Here is a 20286-nt window from a genome sequence, read left to right as displayed (position 1 = left end):
GAGCTGCTGAACCGGGTCATGATTTTCATGGCTGGTACAAAACCAGGGCAGAATTCTACGACTGCAGCAGCAATGATTTCCGGGTCAGCAACAGCGACGGCGGCCGGGGAAAGAGGCCCTGTGCGCCCGCCGTCTCATGTCTTGTCCAACTTATTGGACACTTTGACAACATTGTTAGCAACAGAGGTTAACTCGACAAATCAAGCTCAGCATAACACGGAAGTTGCAAAACTGCGAGATGAGATAGCCCAAGCCAAGGAAGATCTGGCAGCTGAGGACGCGAGGATGACTACGGAGCGAGCTGCTCTGGATGCCCAGGCACAACGGATCCAGGCTGATTCCTTTTGGCTCACGTTTGATCAGAACACTTCAAACGAAGTGATGAGGAGAAGGCACCGGAGTCGTCTGACTCCGATTTACGAGGCAAGGAACCTCTTCAACACACCTGGTGCAGGGACCAGTGACCCGCCAGAGGTAAGCCGGGTGGTAGCCACGCCTAGGACTAGAGCGCCGGCTCAGCCACACACAACATATCCGCCTTGTGTGAACAATACCCCACCACAATATGTGCCGACGCCGCCGGGTCATTATTCTAACCCTTTGGATAATATGATCGCTGTGGCGACACGGTTGGCGGCTCTCCTAGTTGAAGGCGAGTCTCCAGCTGCGGTTGAAATGCGGAGGGCTAGAGAGCTTCTTCAGACAGCATTGGTACAGCAGGAGGCTTATTCTTAGAGTTGTGAGAGGATCCATTCAACCCCTCGCCCAAGTCGGAGTTATAGCAGACACATTGAATCACCGGTTGTTTCAAGTAGTGACAGGCACCGTAACCAGCCTCATGGACATGACCCGACGCATGATGGTGCTCAGGATTTGGTGGACCAGGGCAGAGCACGTTGAGAGGCTGAGCTGGCGGCTCAGCAAGCGGCTCATTAGCATTCTCCGGTTTATCCGACAACTTCGGTGGAAATAGGTGTGACCTCCAGAACCTTGGGAGTGCCATGTTTAGTGCCGGCTTTACGTAACATACGTTTGCCCAATGATTTGAAGGGTCCTCGTAAGGTGCCCAACTACACAGCTGACTTACCCCCTGAAGCATGGGTTGAGAGTTACAAATGGCGATGGAGATGTTGGATGTTGATGATGCTGCATGTGCTAAGTACTTCACCATGATGTTGGAAGGAACGACCCGTACTTGGTTGAAAGGGCTGCCAGCCAACTCCATTGGGTCATGGGCCGAGTTAAAATCCCGGTTTATCCAGAATTTTAAAGATATGTGCAAGCAGCCTATGTCGATTGTAGATTTGGCCTCCTGTGTCCAAGAAGAGGGTGAGTCGAGAACACATTTGGTGCGCCATGTCTCAGCGATCCTGCACTCGTCAGATCACATCAATGCTGATTTGGTAGTCTTAATGTTGGAGACCAATTGTCGTTTCATGCCCCTGAAGCAGAAATTAGGGCGGCTCAAACGCCACTGCAATGACATGGGGATGCTCATGGCGGCTCTGGTTCAATATGCCGACTCTGATAGTACCAAGGACCCCGAGTCCGATGAAGAAAAGACGGGTAAGGGAAAGAAGAGTAACAACACCAAGGGGTAGCAACATAACCCAACAAGTCAAGGGGGTAATGGTAAGCGCAAGGCTGGTAACAATTTGGATTTTGTGGCTAATACCAACACGCAGAATAATGGCCAGCGTCGTGAGGGAAAGCCACCTCCTCGGACGGTGGGCCAGGTTTCAATCTTGAGCACATGATGAATCAGCCCTTCCCAAAGCATGGTACACGGGAAATGTCGTCCGGTCACCTCTGGCAGGATTGCCACATTATGAAGGAGTATAAAAATTCTGATCTTTTCCAGAACAGTCATGGGCCGGGCGGCAGCTCAGGTTCCGGCTTTCATGGTCCGGCTTATGGTGGTGGCGCGTCTAATTCTGGTTTCTAGGGCCAAGGCAATCAAGGTAATCAAGGCAATCAGGGTGGTTATAATCAGCAAAACAATCAGGGGAATCAGTAGCAGCAATCTGGTTATTAGAGTAACCCGAAGCAGTTGAATAGTGGCCAATACCACGTCTTCACCACAAGTTTATGCAAGAGGGATTAGAAGCTCCATAAAAGGGTTGTGAACACCGTTGAGCCGCCGGTTCCCCGTTACTTGCGATGGTCTGAGCAGCCCATTGTGTGGAGTCGTGAGGATCACCCGCCCCGGGTTAATAATCTGGGTCACTTGGCTCTGGTGGTGGCACCTCAGGTTGGAGGATATAAATTCACTTAGGTACTCATGGAAGGGGGTAGCAGCATCAATATCCTTTATTATGAAACTTTCCGTCACATGGGATTGAGTGATAAAAATCTTAAGCCGTCGTACACTATTTTTCACGGTGTGGTGCCTGGTAAGTCGGCATACCCGGTTGGTAAAATAGCGCTGGAGGTTGTTTTTGGAGATGAGTATGATTCCAGATCTGAGACGTTGACCTTTGAAGTGGTTAAGATCAAGAGCCCTTATCATGCTCTGTTTGGGTGACCGGCTTATGCTAAGTTTATGGCAAGGCCTTGTTATGCTTACTTGCAACTGAAGATGCCGGGTCACAAGGGCACTATAATAGTGCATGGGAGTCGCAAGATAGCCTTGGAGTGTGAAGAAGGTGATGCTGCTTATGCTGAGTCTGTCTGGGCAACAGAGGAATTAAAGTTTTATAAAGATAATGTTGACCCGGCAGATATGACATCTTTGAAAAAGCCAACTACGGAGCATGATCCGGTCTTGAAGTTTAAGTCGACAGATGACACTAAGCTAGTTGATTTCATTCCCGGCGATTCATCCAAGCAGTTCAGCATCAGTGCTAATCTGGATCTTAAATAGGAAAGCATGCTCATCGAGTTCATTCGTGAGAACCGGGACATCTTTGCATGGAAACCTTCTGACATGCCAGGTGTACTGAGGGAATTCACTGAGCACACTCTTAATATTGATCTAGAGTTTAAGCCGGTCAAGCAATTTCTTCGTTGTTGTAATGAAGAGAGGCGTAAGGCCATTGGTGAAGAAGTGGTCCAGCTCTTGGCGGCTGGGTTCATAGTTGAAGTTTTTCATCCTGAGTGGTTGGCTAACCCGATGTTGGTGCTTAAGAACAATGACACTTGGTGTATGTGTGTGGACTACACAGACTTAAACAAGGCTTGTCCGGCTGATCCTTTTGCTCTCCCTTATGTTGATCAAATTATTGATGCTACAGCGGGTTGTGAGCTTTTGAGCTTTTTGGGTGCTTATTCTGGTTATCATCAGATCAAGATGGCAGTTAAGGACCAGGAGAAGACAACTTTCATCACTCCGTTTGGAGCCTTCTGCTATGTGTCTACGTGTTTTGGGCTCAAGAGAGCCCAGGCGACTTACTAGCAGTGTGTGCAAAATTGCCTTCATAATCAGATCGACGTAATGTTCATGCTTATATGGATGACATTGTGATGAAGTCCAGGGAAAAGGAGACCCTGATTGACGATTTGAAGGAGACTTTTGACAATCTCCGGGTTTATAAGATGATGCTTAACCTGGACAAGTGTGTTTTTGGTGTGCCAGCAGGCAAGCTTTTGGGTTTTTTGGTTTTGGAATGAGGTATAGAAGCTAACCCGAAGAAAATAAAGGCTATCACCTCTTTGGCTAAACCGGCGTGTATCAATGATGTCCAGCGTTTGGCAGGTCGTATTGCGGCCTTAAGCCGGTTCATAAGCCAGTTGGGTGAGAAGGCTATCCCACTTTATCAGATGATGAAGAAGACAAATCACTTTGTTTGGAGTGATGCTGCTAATCAAGCGTCTGAGGACTTGAAGAAACAGTTGGCTGAGCCGCCCGTTCTTGCTGCTCCCATTGATAAAGTGCCTTTGTTGTTATATGTGGCTGCCAATAGCCGAGCTATCAGTGTAGCCATTGTGGTAGAAAGGAAGGAGCTGGGCAAGGAGTATCCGGTTCAACAGACGGTTTACTACATCAGTGAGGTACTCATTGAGTCCAAGCGGAGGTATCCGCATTGGCAGAAGCTCGTATATGGTGTATTCATGGCTAGTCGAAACCTCAGGCAATATTTTCTAGGTCATCCCATCACTATGGTGAGTTCTGCCCCTTTAGGGGATATCATTCAAAACAGAGAAGCCATAGGTCGGGTAGCCAAGTGGGCCATTGAGCTTGGACCCCATGGTTTGAAGTATGTGCCTCACATGTCTATCAAGTCGCAAGCACTTGTGGATTTTATCAATGATTGGATAGAGTTGCAGATGCCTGAGGAAAAGGTGGATAACACATATTGGACTATCCACTTTGATGGATCTAGACAGTTAGAAGGCTCGGGGGCTGGAGTTGTCTTGACTTCCCCACGAGGTGATAAATTTTCTTATGTCCTCAGGTTGATGTTCCCTTGTACTAACAATGCATCTGAGTATGAGGCCTTGCTCCACGGTCTTCGGATGGCTAAGGAGATGAATTTATGCCGGGTGAGGTGCTTCCGCGACTCAGATCTAGTAGCTCAGCAAGTTTCTGGCACTTGGGATTCTAAGGATCCAATCATGGCGGCTTATCGTTGAGAGGTTGATGCTATTTTTTTTGAGGAATTGGTGACAGTGGGAGAGGCTCCCACTGACTTTGTATTACTCACAACAGAATAGTTACATTTGTGTTACAAAGGGGTTTTAGGCCCCCCCCGGCCATGATTGATACAAAGCTAGCTGCCCAAACTAACAATGAAATCAGAGAGGAAAGGATGAACCTTCTCCGGACAGTTGTGGGTCACCAAACCCAGCAAATGTTTAAATCTAGCTAACCATGTCCCAAACGAATGCGGGATCCTCCTGAAATGTTGGTTGTTCCTTTCCATCCACAGGCTCCAAGCAGCAAGCAAGAAGATGTCCATGAAAAGCGGCCGACGCCAGTCTTCTCTACCACCATGCAAAATGGCAAGCCTGTTGGTCCCCCCTGGCCACATCAGACCAATCCTACTCCAGCATTGTTGGGCAAAAGGGCACGTGAAGAAGAGATGTTCCACGGTTTCCTCGGGTGGGTTTTGGCAGAGCATGCAAGTATAGTCGCCCCCATCCACATTATAGTGTCGTCGCTTCAGCATATTCCTGGTGTTCAACCGATCTACCATAAGCAGCCACCCAAACATCTTGAACTTGATCGGGCATTTGGCTTTCCATAGCCATCCAAAGGCCTCATCAGCCATAACCTGTCTGAAGCAGTGGATATAGTATTTCTTAGACGAGTATCGTCCCAAGTCACAGACCCAAGTATCAACCGATCCACTGTCCAGACCGACGTGTGCGGACCTTTGCTGTATCTCTCTGATCTCTTCCCTGGCCTGGATCGAAAGAGGCAGACTGAAGATCGAGGCAGGATCAGTGGATTTGAGGATCTTGGCAACAAAATCATCCTCATTTAGGGCATATGAGAATGCCCGCGGATGCGTATCCATTAATGTGGTGGCTGGGTCTCCCAACCAGACATCCTTCCAGCTATTGCTGGGCATTTCAAGGGTTATCAGGTTGAACATGTTGATCATAGGAAAAACGAGGCGACTAATGCTTTAAGTCGGCTAGGGTCTCAGCATAAGCCGGTGCCACCTAATACTTTCCTGGATATTTTGCATAACCCTTCTGTCAAATTGCCTATAGAAGAGGATCTCGCTATTCCTGACCCTGAAGCACAACTAGCGGTGGCTCTTCATGCTATTCCTGATTGGACAGTTCCATATCTGGCTTATATGACCCGGGGCGAGTTACCTGAGGATGAAACTTTGGCCAGACAGATAACCCAGCGGTCTAAGTCAATGACTATTGTCAATGGAGAATTGCATCATTGCAGTGTCACATGGGCGTTTTGTGTTTCTCTTGAAGAAGGCTGTGAGACTCTATGAGAGATTCATGAAGGAGATTCTGGTCATCATGCCGGGTCTAAATCTCCAGTAGCCAAGGCTTTTCATCATGGGTTTTATTGGCTGACAGCTCATGCTGATGCAGAGGATCTAGTCAGTAGATGTGATGGTTGTCAGAAGTTCTCACGACGAGCTCATGTGCCGGCTCAAGAATTGAGGATGATTCCAATTACTTGGTCGTTTGCAATATGGGGGCTTGATATGGTTGGACCTTTCAAAAGGTCCAAGAACAAAAAGACGCACCTCCTGGTAGAGGGTTGACAAGTTTACGAAGTGGGTTGAGGCAGAGCCGGTCAGTAAATGTGACGCGACGACAGTGGAAAAATGTGATTTTCTGTTTTGGTTTTCCCTGCACTATTATAACTGATAATGACACTAATCTATCCAAGGGTGCCATGGAAGAATTTTGTCAACATGAGCACATCCGGCTTGATGTATCATCAGTGGCTCACCCCCAGTCTAATGGTTAAGCTGAGAGCCAATCAAGAGATCCTGAGGGGCATCAAGCCCCGACTTATGGTTCCTTTGCAGAGGAAGCCGGGTTGTTGGGTGGAGGAGTTACCCTCAGTCTTATGGAGTACCAATACTACCCCCAACAGATCTACGGGTTACACGCCTTTCTTCATGGTTTATGGAGCAGAGGCGGTTCTCCCCAGTGACATCTGTCACGATTCACCTTGTGTGGCGGCTTATGTTGAAGCTGATAATGAAAGGGCATGTCAGGATGCACTTGACTTGTTAGATGAGGAGCGTAACCTTGTGGCGGCTCGTTCGGCGATTTACCAGCAAGATCTGCTCCGTTATCACAGCCGCTGGGTCAAAACCAGGACCTTTCAAGAAGGCGACCTGGTGCTCTGGCTTATCCAGGATCAAACTGACATGCACAATTTATCCCCACCTTGGGAAGGACCCTTTGTGGTCAGCAAAAATCTAAACAATGGATCATACTACCTTATCGATGTTCTAGACCACAAGGACTCACGCACGTCGAAGGAGGAGACCCGCTGACCATGGAATATCGGTCATCTTTGGCCTTACTACACCTGAAGCCATTGGATCTTGTGATGTACATATTTTGACATTGTATATATTATAAGGAGTATAATAAAGCCGGCATCCCTAATAAATCAGGGCTTCTGTCATTTCATTTCTAAGAATAATGAGTCTTTATCACTGTAGATGGTCATTTGGGGGCTTCCTGCTCATGGAGCATATATGTGAATATCCCTCTTGATCCGGCTTATACGCCACACTTACAAACCACTTGGGGGCTTCCTGCTTGTTGAGCATAGCTGTGAATATCCCTCTTGGTCCGGCTTATATGCCATGCTTACAAAGCACTTGGGGGCTTCCTGTTCAAACATAGGCGCATTCACCAAAGAGAACATATTGTTACTACCCTCGTGAAGTAGGTTGGAACACCAGGTGTATTCACCAAAACCTTCCGGGTTATCCTGCTTTGTAGAATCTGCCACTCTGCCCGGGTAATCCCGGAATGACAAGCCAAACTCTTGACAGCCAATCTGACGTAGACCGTGAACTTGTCAACATTAAACCAGCGGTCATGTGAGGCCGGATTCGCAAAGTCTAAAAGGTTAACTTAGTGGCTTGGCGGCCCATGAAAGCCTTGGAGCTTTAGGCTTGGCGGCCTAGGAAAGCCTTGTTTTCTCGATTTTGATTCGTTATCTTTTTAGAGCATTTTTAGGATTCATATATTTATGCCCTATTAACAAGGCATTATATGTTCAATTTTTTGGGTTGTCACCCTTACTGCACTGGTATGATAAGCCGACAGTGTGATCAAGTACCAGAGGTATGATATTTTATTAACAATTATATAAGGATTGCGGTTCTACCGGCCCTTGTTATGGACTATTTGTCCCCAATGGTTTAATATGGGGTATTGTGACCCGCCCCACGGTAAACCACCAGGGCGCTTGTGATCTGTTTGTGTGAAGGGTATTGCTAAATCTGATCTGTATAAATCGACGCTATCATAAGCATAAAGTGTTAGTTTTTCAACTGACAGATCAACAATTTGCGCAAAACAAACCGTGCACGATGGCACGACAGATCAAAGTTTCACTAGCCTATTACATGACTCAAGGAGCCAAAAATGTGTTTTCGGATCAAATATTTGAACCGCCCAGCAGATCAATCTTCCTAGCCTTGATGACTTGAAGCTTCTAGATCATCCTTCTCCGGTTTTTCGTCCCCTCTGCCGTTTGGAAGTTTGGTGATGACTAATCAATGCCACACAAGGCTTGGAATTTAGCTTCATCATCTATAAGGTCGGACAGACCAACTTCAGGGGCGAAAGTATGCTTACGGATTGGGGGAATCAGATCCATCACTTTATAAGCCGACGTGGGCATCTTCTGATTTTCCGCATCATAAGCCGGCTGATATTTTGATAGATTTGTTTCGTCGGCAATCAGAGTCGCCAGAGGACGTATTTCCTTCACACAAGCAGCAAAGTCCTTTTGGTCAAATGAAGTGCCATCTTCTTTCAAGTTTGGGTACCCAGTCCAACTCGGCCGGGTCTAGCTCTGGTAACCATGCCCAAGCCCGGCTCAAGGCCGTCGCGGCACCGACTGTTGCATATGATCGCTTTATCTCTTCAATCTTAGCAGGCATAACAGAAAGTTTCTTCAAAATGTCACTCAACAGAGTGGGGGCCTGATTAGTTGGAGAAATCATGGCCAGCGTGCGCTGAGTTTCGGTATATAGCTGTTCAACAAGCGTATGTACGGCTTTAAGCTTCACCAGCATGTCTTGACCAAGATTGCTACTCCTGGAACCTGTATAATAATTATGGATTGATCAGAGATGGTTTGTAACGTTGAAGTTAAGACTCAATTTTGACGATGGCAAAGCTACTCACCAAAGATAGCAGAAACCATCTGGGATATACGGTGTTTTAAACCGGTAAGCTCAGTGGTCACCTCTTGAAGAGCAGATTCTGCCTTTTCAGCCCACTATATTAGAGCAGTTCTCTCTTCAGCCCAGGCGGTTCTTTCAGTATTAAAGTTGGTCTTTAGTTTTTCTGTTTTAGTCAAACAAAATTGGAATTTTGAGTCGGCCTTCCGGGTCTCAGATTCTTGATGCTCCAGCCGAGTTTTTGTGTCAGCCAATTGCGATTGAAGTTGAGCAGTGGCATCCTATACATGCAAAGATTTACAACCATATTCATATTCAGGTTACAGTAATAAAAGTCCCAAGCCTTTTGCAAGCAACAACACTTGGCACTTGGGGGCTAATGCGTACTGAAAAGATTCTTCGTACAACGGTTCATATGAATAAGTCCCCAGCACTTTGCAAGCAAGAGTACTTGGCACTTGGGGGCTAATGCATATTGCTCGCATTTCATTACTACTTTATGATGACCCGATTGGGCCGCAAACGACCACAACCGGCTCATGGGGGCTACACGAGTAAGCTTTGATTTACAAACAATAATGAACAAGTACCGGTTCGTTCATGCTCACTACAAGAAATATGTCAACTTGTGACCACCACTATTGGTCACTGAAAGGTCATTGTTTTTCATTTGCGACCTTTTTTTGACCAAAAACAGAAGATCAAAAGCTGGCGGTCGTAAACTGAAATTAACGACCTTCTCTGTGATATGTAAAAGGTCGTTGGTTCTACGACCAAAATTTTGGTCACTAGCAGCCTCCCCAAGCCACGTAGGATCCAACGTGGCAAGCTGACGTGGATAAGATTCAGCCTAGTCCGATTAGGTGTCTGTATGGGCCGAGCCCATTAATTCAACCCATTTATTATATTTATTTCTGTTAATTTTTGTCTCCTACATAGGCCAAGCCCAAATGGTCAGCCCATCAATTTTTATGCACGTTTGGCCTTTCAAGAATATATGTACAATTTTGTGCAGCCCATTTCTGGTTTACATTGGGCCTTTTTATACATTCAAATATCAATTCAATCCTGGAGTTGGTTCAGTACTCTTTTCAGCCCATTCACATATTCATACATATGATCCACCTTTTCGACAAATTTTGCAAATAATTTCATATTTCAGCACTAAATATGTTTACATCACAGGCAATAAATCCCTACAAAATAGTATCACTTGTTCGTATACAAAACTATCAAATGATACGTACAACAAAACAAAATACAGAAAATTAAGTTCAACAAAAATATGTTTTCTTCCCCTTCCATCTTCCAGAACACACAACACCTGTGAAAATAAAGATGCCACAACAAAATTGGAAGGGTCAGCCACTAGAAGCATATTGAATACAAGGGAAACAATCAAACTAAAGAAATGAAATGCGCGCACTGTGAAAATTTTGACAGCATGAATATTTTTTATATTACTATAACAAACAGAAATGTAATTTGATTGCACAAGACACATGGCATTATCACACACCCAGACGAGCGAAACATTAACATGCGAGTATCAGACAAACAAAGCATTCACGCTGATGATTAACTTATAAGCCCAGCCACCCTCAATCCTCAATACAACACTAAGTTTTACTACTCCAGGCAACCTAATACACTATAGTCCAGAGGCACCTCAATTCGACCACCGACCTTGGCGCATAACAGAATCATGACGTCCATTTGCACCTAGGGCGGAATTTAACCATGAAAATTGGCTATCAAGTAGTATACTCATGTGGTGAATTTTATGGAATATTTAATCTATACTCTGCATCTACCAAAAGCAAATCTCCTTGAACATGTTCTGATGCCAAACAATCCAAAGGCATCTAACTGAAAAAGGCAAAAGAATGGTACTTCTGCTGCAGTTAATTGAAACCCAAAGCACCCCCAAACCGTAGCAGACTAAACTAGCTAGCTCTAGGAGAACTAAAACGCTAGCTGAAAGCAAGGAATGGAGGAATGGATGGTCACCGTTATTGAAGTTGATGCTTCAGGAGCCCGCTGGCATGGTGGTTCAGGTGGTCGAGGAAGAAGAGGAGCATTACTGCATAATCGTCATAAAACAATAGTGATTGAGTAAATCATAAAGCAGAATAACAAAATCATAATTAATCTAAATCGACTCAGAATCAGATAGTATATGATGAGCATCTTTACATCTTTTACTAATCAAAGCACTTGCGCGCACACCGGCAAAACTCTCCACCCGCTCTGTCTTCACAGTGAAGGAAGCGAGCCATAGAAAATTTAGTACTAGGGGTTGCTTCAACTTACATACTAAGAATGAATGTAATGTATCATGACAACTTTACCTAATCCTTGAAACAAGTAGGCATATTATTACTTTTAATGCCTCTACGAGTCATGATCCCGACCTTCGGGTCAATATGTAACACATTTTGCAACTGATACTAGTTCACAGCAACTCAATTTTTATAAAATATAGCGTCCTAACTCCTAGTTAGTTCCAGAATTGCCCATGTTTTACACACCTCATCTTCCTGAGGACACTAGACATCTCCTCTCTTCTTCTTCTTTGCCCTCTTGTGGGTACCCAACTTTCGCTTCACCACCTTCAGGGCACGCTTGTCCTTGCCAACCTTAAGAAGCTCAGTGATACGCTTCTCATACGGATCAAACCCAACGACCTCCCTGATCAAGTTCTTGACGAAATGCACCCTCTTGGTACCTTTCTGCAAACCAAAATGGTAACCGGTCAGAACAATGAGAATGAAAAACTTAAACAGGAGTAAACATCACAATAATATGAATTCTTACTACCACAAAGGATCTATTGCACTTGAGAATGAAGGAATTATCACATATTCAACAAATTCTGAATCTAAACTAAATTTCGTCTACCAAATAAACTAGAACACCTCAAATCCAGTCTACTAAGAGTATTTATTTATCTAGACTACATAGTCAAAGAAATTTCTAAAGAAAGCCAAAAACATGATGCCCATGGGCATGTAATATACATATCTTCAAATGACCAGCTGAGCAAAGCAAGGTGATCATTATTAGTAAGATGAAATATTTCACTGATTAACCAACTAGCTTTCCTGGATCACTGATACCTCTCCTTCGTATCTATAATTTTTGATTGTTCCATGCCAATATTCTACAACTTTCATATAATTTTGGCAACTTTTTATACTATTTTTTGGGACTAACATATTGATCCAGTGCCCAGTGCCAGTTCCTATTTGTTGCATGTTTTTTGTTTCGTAGAATATCCATATCAAACGGAGTCCAAACAGGATAAAAACTGACTGAGATTTTTTTGAATATATATGATTTTTGGGAAGAAAAATCCACGCGAGACGATGCCCGAGGGGGCCACGAGGCAGGGGGGCGCGCACCAGGGGGGCAGGCGTGTCCCTGAACCTCGTGGCCACCCCATAAGGAGGTTAGTGCCCTTCTTTCGCCGCAAGAAAGCTAATATCCGGATAGAGATCGTGTTAAAATTTCAGCCCAATTGGAGTTACAGATCTCCGGGAATATAAGAAACAGTGAAAGGGAAGAATCTGAGAACGCAGAAACAGAGAGAGACAGAGAGATAGATCCAATCTCAGAGGGGCTCTCGCCCCTCCCACGCCATGGAGGCCATGGACCAGAGAGGAAACCCTTCTCCCATCTAGGGAGGAGGTCAAGGAAGAAGAAGAAGGAGGGGGGCTCTCTCCCCCTCGCTTCCGGTGGCACCGGAGTGCCACCGGGGGCCATCATCATCACCGCAATCTTCACCAACAACTACACCGCCATCATCACCAACTCTTCCCCCCTCTATGCAGCGGTGTAACCTCTCTCTTACCCACTATAATCTCTACTTAAACATGGTTCTCAACACTATATATTATTTCCCAATGATGTATGGCTATCCTATGATGTTTGAGTAGATCCGTTTTGTCCTATGGGCTATTTGATGATCAAGATTGGTTTGAGTTGCATGTTTTATTATTGGTGCTGTCCTATGGTGCTCTCCATGTCGTGCAAGCATGAGGGATCCCCACTGTAGGGTGTTGCAATACATTCATGATTCGCTTATAGTGGGTTGCGTGAGTGACTGAAACACAAACCCGAGTAAGGGGGTTGTTGCGTATGGGATAAAGAGGACTTGATGCTTTAATGCTATGGTTGGGTTTTACCTTAATGATCTTTAGTAGTTGCGGATGCTGGCTAGAGTTCCAATCATAAGTGCATATGATCCAAGTAGAGAAAGTATGTTAGCTTATGCCTCTCCCTCATATAAAATTGCAATAATGATTACCGGTCTAATTATCGATTGCCTAGGGACAAATAACTTTCTTGTAACAACAAGATCTCTACTAAAACTAACTTAGTTGTGTATTTATCTAAACAGCCCCTACTTTTTATTTACTTGCTCTCTATATTCTTGCAAACCTATCCAACAACACCTACAAAGTACTTCTAGTTTCATACTTGTTCTAGGTAAAGCGAACGTCAAGCGTGCGTAGAGTTGGATCGATGGTCGATAGAACTTGAGGGAATATTTGTTCTGCCTTTAGCTCCTCGTTGGGTTCGACACTCTGACTTATCGAAAGATGCTATAATTGATCCCCTATACTTGTGGGTTGTCAAGACCTTTTTCTGGCGCCGTTGCCGGGGAGCAATAGCGTGGGGTGAATATTCTTGTGTGTGCTTGTTTTCTTTATCACTAAGTAATTTTTATTTGTTGTTCTTCGTTGTTCTTTATCTTTAGTTATGGATATGGAACATGAAATACCAAAAAAATTAGGTGTACTTGCTACTTATGGAGATGAGGAACCTCCTAAAACCCTCGATGCTCAATATGTGAAAAATATTATGTACCACTTTGATAATCCTGAGAAAACCTCATTCAATCTGGTAATGGGAGTAACATTGGATCAATGTGAATACTTTAGGGATTATCGCTTGACACAAAAAGGGAAACTATTATAGGATCAAATTTATATATTGTATTGGTATGCCAGGCAACTATGCTTGAGATATGATTATACTTGTTGCTCTAGGATGAAGGCTCCACACCTTCCATTTTCATGTGAATTTAATGATAATGAAACCTTAGCTTCTTATGCTAATGGTATATATGATTACTATGATGTGGAACAAATAGAAGAATTTGTTGCTTTTAAGGGTGCTTATGAAATTGAATCTTTGTTTGAAAAGTATGAAGCTTTTGATGATGATGTTTATAGGCCTAAAAATTTAGCTATCCTAAAATATTGCTATGATAATTATGAATATAATTCCTGTATTAATGCGCTTATTAAGAAAGTCTCCGCTGTCCAAGAAGAGACTAATATTTTGCAGGAATCTATGGAAGAAGAAGTTGATGAAACTGTGAGCTCATTAGATGAAAAATATGAGGAGGAGAGCGAAGAACAAGAGGAGGAAGAGCGGATTGATCACCCGTGCCCACCTTCTAATGAGAGTAACTCTTCAACTCATACATTGTTTAATTCCCCTTCATGCTTACCGAAGGATGAATGCTATGATGATTGTTATGATCCCGTTGATTCTCTTGAAATATCCCTTTTTGATGATGCTTGCTATGCTTGTGGCCAAGATGCCAATCTGAATTATGCTTATGAATATGAACTTGCGATAGTTCCTTATGTTAAAAATGAAATTGTTGCTATTGCACCCACACATGATAGTCCTATTATCTTTTTGAATTCTCCAAACTACACTATATCGGAGAAGTTTGTGCTTATTAAGGATTATATTGATGGGTTGTCTTTTACTACTACACATGATGATTTTGATAGATATAATATGCATGTGCTTGCCTCTCCTACTTGCAATTATTATGAGAGAGGAACTACATCTCCGCCTCTTTATGTTTCCAATACAACAAAATTGCAAGAAACTGGTTATACTATGCATTGGCCTTTACTTTGTGTGCTTGAATTGTTCTTTTATGACATGCCTATGCATAGGAAGAGAGTTAGACTTCGTCATTGCATGATATATGTTACTTTGTGCTCACTACTAAATTACAAATCATTGTTAATTAAAATTGGCTTTGATATACCTTGGGATCCGGGTGGATCCATTACTTGAGCACTATATGCCTAGCTTAATGGCTTTAAAGAAAGAGCTGCCAGGGAGACAACCCGGAAGTTTTAGAGAGTCATTTATTTCTGTTGAGTGCTTTTATATAGTTTAAAAACAACAAAAATAAAGAGGGGAACCCAAAGCTTTTTCAGAAGGGAAAGTGAAAGTGAGAAAGACAAGCATTGTTGAAGTGGGAGAGCTCCTTGAACTTTGTTCATGCTCACGACAACTTTGTGAATCTTGATTACATAAAGTTTTCAACAAAAATAATTATACCCTTGTAAAATTCCATTGTATTATAAAAATAATGTGCCAAGATTTGCCTTTAGGATGTTTACATTTGCTTGATGGTTTGTACGGTGCAGGACAGAAACTTTGGCTGTAGTGCGCGATTTTACATTTTTAGCTGGTACGTCAAATGGTTCTGATTCTTTTTGCACTGTATTTCTATACAAATTTTTTATTTTTACTAATTTTGGTAGAATTTTTCAAGTACCATAAGTATGGTGAATGTTCAGATTATCACAAACTGTTCTGTTTTTGATGCATAGTTTGCTTGTTTTGATGAAACTACCAATTTATATCAGTGGATTAAGCCATGAAAAAGTTATATTACAGTATACACAATGCAAAAACAAAATATGAATTGGTTTGCAACAGTACTTAGAGTAGTGATTTGCTTTATTATACTAACGGATCTTACCGAGTTTTTTGTTGAAGTTTTGTGTGGATGAAGTGTTCGATGATCGAGAAGGTCTCGATGTGAGAAGAAGGAAGAGAGGCAAGAGCTCAAGCTTGGGGATTACCGAGGCACCCCAAGTAAATATTCAAGGAGACTCAAGTGTCTAAGCTTGGGGATGCCCCGGAAGGCATCCCCTCTTTCTTCAACAAGTATCGGTATGTTTTCGGATTCGTTTCGTTCATGCGATATGTGCAATATTGGAGCGTCTTTTGCATTTAGTTTTCATTTTTTATGCACCATGTTGGTATGAGATAGTCCTTGGTTGATTTATACAATGCTCTTTGCACTTCTCTTATATCTTTTGAGTATGGCTTTATAGAATGCTTCATGTGCTTCACTTATATCATTTGAAGTTTGGATTGCCTGTTTCTCTTTACATAGAAAACCGCCATTTATAGAATGCTCTTTTGCTTCACTTATATTTGTTAGAGAGTGGGCATATCTTTTTTAGAAAGAATTAAACTCTCTTGCTTCACTTATATCTATTTAGAGAGATGACAAGAATTGGTCATTCACATGGTTAGTCATAAAATCCTACATAAAACTTGTAGATCACTGAATATGATATGTTTGATTCCTTGAAATAGTTTTGCGATATAAAGATGGTGATATTAGAGTCATGCTAGTGGGTAGTTGTGGATTAGTATAAATACTTGTGTTGAGGTTTGTGATTCCCGTAGCATGCACGTATGGTGAACCGTTATGTAACGAAGTCGGAGCATGATTTATTTATTGATTGTCTTCCTTATGAGTGGCGGTCGGGGACGAGCGATGGTCTTTTCCTACCAATCTATCCCCCTAGTAGCATGCGCGTAGTACTTTGTTTCGATAGCTAATAGACTTTTGCAATAAGTATGTGAGTTCTTTATGACTAATGTTGAGTCCATGGATTATACGCACTCTCACCCTTCCACAATTGCTAGCCTCTCTAGTATCGCGCAACTTTCGCCGGTACCATAAACCCACCATATACCTTCCTCAAAACAGCCACCATACCTACCTATCATAGCATCTCCATAGCTATTCCGAGATATATTGCCATGCAACTTCCATCATCATCATATACATGACTTGAGCATTCATTGTCATATTGCTTTGCATGATCGTAAGATAGCTAGCATGATGTTTTCATGGCTTGTCCGTTTTTTGATGTCATTTCTACACTAGATCATTGCACATCCCGGTACACCGCCAGAGGCATTCATATAGACTCATATCTTTGTTCTAGTATCGAGTTGTAAGTAAATAAAAGTGTGATGATCATCATTATTAGAGCATTGCCCCAGTGAGGAAAGGATGATGGAGACTATGATTCCCCCACAAGTCAGGATGAAACTCCGGACGAAAAAAAGATAAAGGCCAAAAAAAGAGAAGGCCCAAAAAAAGAAGAAGAAAAAACAAAAAAAAAATGAGATAAAAAGAGAGAAGGGGTAATGTTACTATCCTTTTACCACACTTGTGCTTCAAAGTAGCACCATGTTCTTCATATAGAGAGTCTCTTGAGTTATCACTTTCATATACTAGTGGGAATTTTCATTATAGAACTTGGCTTGTATATTCCGATGATGGGCTTCCTCAAACGCCCGAAGTCTTCATGAGCAAGCAAGTTGGATGCACACCCACTTAGTTTCAGTTTGAGCTTTCATACACTTATAGATCTTAGTTCATCTGTTGCATGGCAATCCCTACTCACTCACATTGATATATATTGATGGGCATCTCCATAGCCCGTTGATACGCCTAGTTGATGTGAGACTATCTTCTCCTTTTTGTCTTCTCCACAACACCATTCTATTCCACCTATAGTTCTCTGTCCATGGCTCACGCTCATGTATTGCGTGAAAGTTGAAAAGGTTTGAGAACGTCAAAAGTATGAAACAATTGCTTGGCTTGTCATCGGGGTTGTGCATGATGTGAATATTTTATGTGGTGAAGATGGATCATAGCTAGACTATATGATTTTGTAGGGATAACTTTCTTTGGCCTTGTTATTATGAAAAGACATGATTGCTTTCTTAGTAGGCTTGAAGAATTATTGTTTTTATGTCAAATGATAGACTATTGCTTTGAATCACTCGTATCTTAATATTCATGCCATGATTAGATATGTGATCAAGATTATGCTAGGTAGCATTCCACATCAAAAATTATCTTTTTTATCATTTACCTACTCGAGGTCGAGCAGGAATTAAGCTTGGGGATGCTGTCTCCATCCTATCTATAATTTTTGATTGTTCCATGCCAATATTCTACAACTTTCATATACTTTCGGCAACTTTTTATACTATTTTTTGAGACTAACATATTGATCCAGTGCCCAGTGCCAGTTCCTGTTTGTTGCATGTTTTTTGTTTCGCAGAATATCCATATCAAACGGAGTCCAAACGGGATAAAAACTGACGGAGATTTTTTTTGGAATATATATGATTTTTGGGAAGAAAAATCCACGCGAGATGATGCCCGAGGGACCCACGAGGCAGGGGGGCACGCCAGGGGGGCAGGCACGCCCCTGACCCTCGTGGCCACCCCGTAAGCTAATATTCGGATAGAGATCATGTTAAAATTTCAGCCCAGTCAGAGTTACGGATCTCCGGGAATATAAGAAACGGTGAAAGGGAAGAATCTGAGAATGCAGAAACAGAGAGAGACAGAGAGACAGATCCAATCTCGGAGGGGCTCTCGCCCCTCCCACGCCATGGAGGCCATGGACCAGAGGGGAAACCCTTCTCCCATCTAGGGAGGAGGTCAAGGAAGAAGAAGAAGGAGGGGGGCTCTCTCCCCCTCGCTTCCGGTGGCACTGGAGTGCCACCGGGTGCCATCATCATCACTGCAATCTTCACCAACAACTACACCGCCATCATCACCAACTCTTCCCCCCTCTATGCAGCAGTGTAACCTCTCTCTTACCCGCTATAATCTATACTTAAACATGGTGCTCAATGCTATATATTATTTCCCAATGATGTATGTCTATCCTATGATGTTTGAGTAGATCCGTTTTGTCCTATGGGCTATTTGATGATCAAGATTGGTTTGAGTTGCATGTTTTATTATTGGTGTTGTCCTATGGTGCTCTCCGTGTCACGCAAGCGTGAGGGATCCCTGCTGTAGGGTGTTGCAATACGTTCATGATTCGCTTATAGTGGGTTGCGTGAGTGACTGAAACACAAACCCGAGTAAGGGGGTTGTTGCGTATGGGATAAAGAGGACTTGATGCTTTAATGCTATGGTTGGGTTTTACCTTAATGATCTTTAGTAGTTGCGGATGCTTGCTAGAGTTCCAATCATAAGTGCATATGATCCAAGTAGAGAAAGTATGTTTGCCTCTCCCTCATATAAAATTGCAATAATGATTACCGGTCTAGTTATCGATTGCCTAGGGACAAATAACTTTCTCGTAGCAACAAGCTCTCTACTAAAACTAACTTAGTTGTGTCTTTATCTAAACAGCCCCTACTTTTTATTTACTTGCTCTTTATATTCTTGCAAACCTATCCAACAACACCTACAAAGTACTTCTAGTTTCATACTTGCTCTAGGTAAAGCGAACGTCAAGCATGCGTAGAGTTGTATCGGTGGTCGATAGAACTTGAGGGAATATTTGTTCTGCCTTTAGCTCCTCGTTGGGTTCGACACTCTTACTTATTGAAAGAGTCTACAATTGATCCCCTATACTTGTGGGTTATCAACCACTCAAAAGGAAAGACACACAAATCCTCCAATAGAAACGACCGCACACTTTAGATCCACCAAAACCAGCAACAAGCCATGATCTACGAAAGACTCGCCGTTGGTCCATATCGAAGCAAGCAAGCTACCACGCCACACAATCTACCAACAAGAAATGGAGCCTAACGCTTGAAACCCGCACAGATCAATAGAACAGCATAGGCACAAGCACAACAGCACCAGCGTCATGCAAGATGTGTCTCGGATATCAGCACAGGCACAAGCACAGCAGCACCAGCGTCATTTGTATCACCCTTGCGGTAACAACACATGCACAAGCACAACAAGGGTGGAATAACCTTACCCCCTTGCGTTTGGACGGGCGCGGCGGCAGCTAGCGTTTGGTGACGATGTGGCTCTTGTTGATGCCCATGAAGAGGCCTGACTTGGGCTACGACGGAGCCATGGGTGAACCTTTCCCCTGCATAGCCACCCATGTTAGCGACGGGGAGAAGTGAGGCGGTGAACAGAGGAGGAGATGGTTTGGATCCGCGGCGGCCGTGGGGGAGCTTACCTTTACCTGGGAGAAGTGAGCCGACGCCGACAGCGAGGACGGGGACGAGGCCGACGCGTCCCCCTCGGGGGCCGGCTCAGGCTGCATCCGCTCATAGCAGTGCCCGTGGAGCTCCGTTGGCAGGCGCTCCATGTTCATGGAAGCTTCGCGAAGGTAGGGTTTGGGGAAAGGGCGACGAGGATTTGTGCGGGGAGGGGAGGAGTCGAGCGAGCGAGAGCCGCGGGGTTGAATGAGGCGAGGTGGGAAGGCGGAGGAGCATCGGGATTCAGCCGCCGTTGAGTGAGGCGTGGTGGATCTCCGGTCAGCGAGGGGACTGGAGAGGAATCAGGGGAGGGAGAGGAATTGAGTGGATCTTCGGCCAGTGAGGGGAGGGGAGGGAGGTGGAGGCCGTAGTTGTGGTC

At 43.7% G+C, this 20286-nt stretch overlaps 1 pseudogene; it reads right to left on the bottom strand.

The window, feature by feature from the left end:
- Positions 1 to 6488: 6488 nt before the first annotated feature.
- Positions 6489 to 20017, bottom strand: LOC119333326 (annotated as a pseudogene).
- Positions 20018 to 20286: the final 269 nt, after the last annotated feature.

Source organism: Triticum dicoccoides, chromosome 7A (assembly GCF_002162155.2).
Source record: "Triticum dicoccoides isolate Atlit2015 ecotype Zavitan chromosome 7A, WEW_v2.0, whole genome shotgun sequence".
Lineage (NCBI taxonomy): Eukaryota > Viridiplantae > Streptophyta > Magnoliopsida > Poales > Poaceae > Triticum > Triticum dicoccoides.
This window is presented reverse-complemented; position numbering and strand designations above follow the sequence as displayed.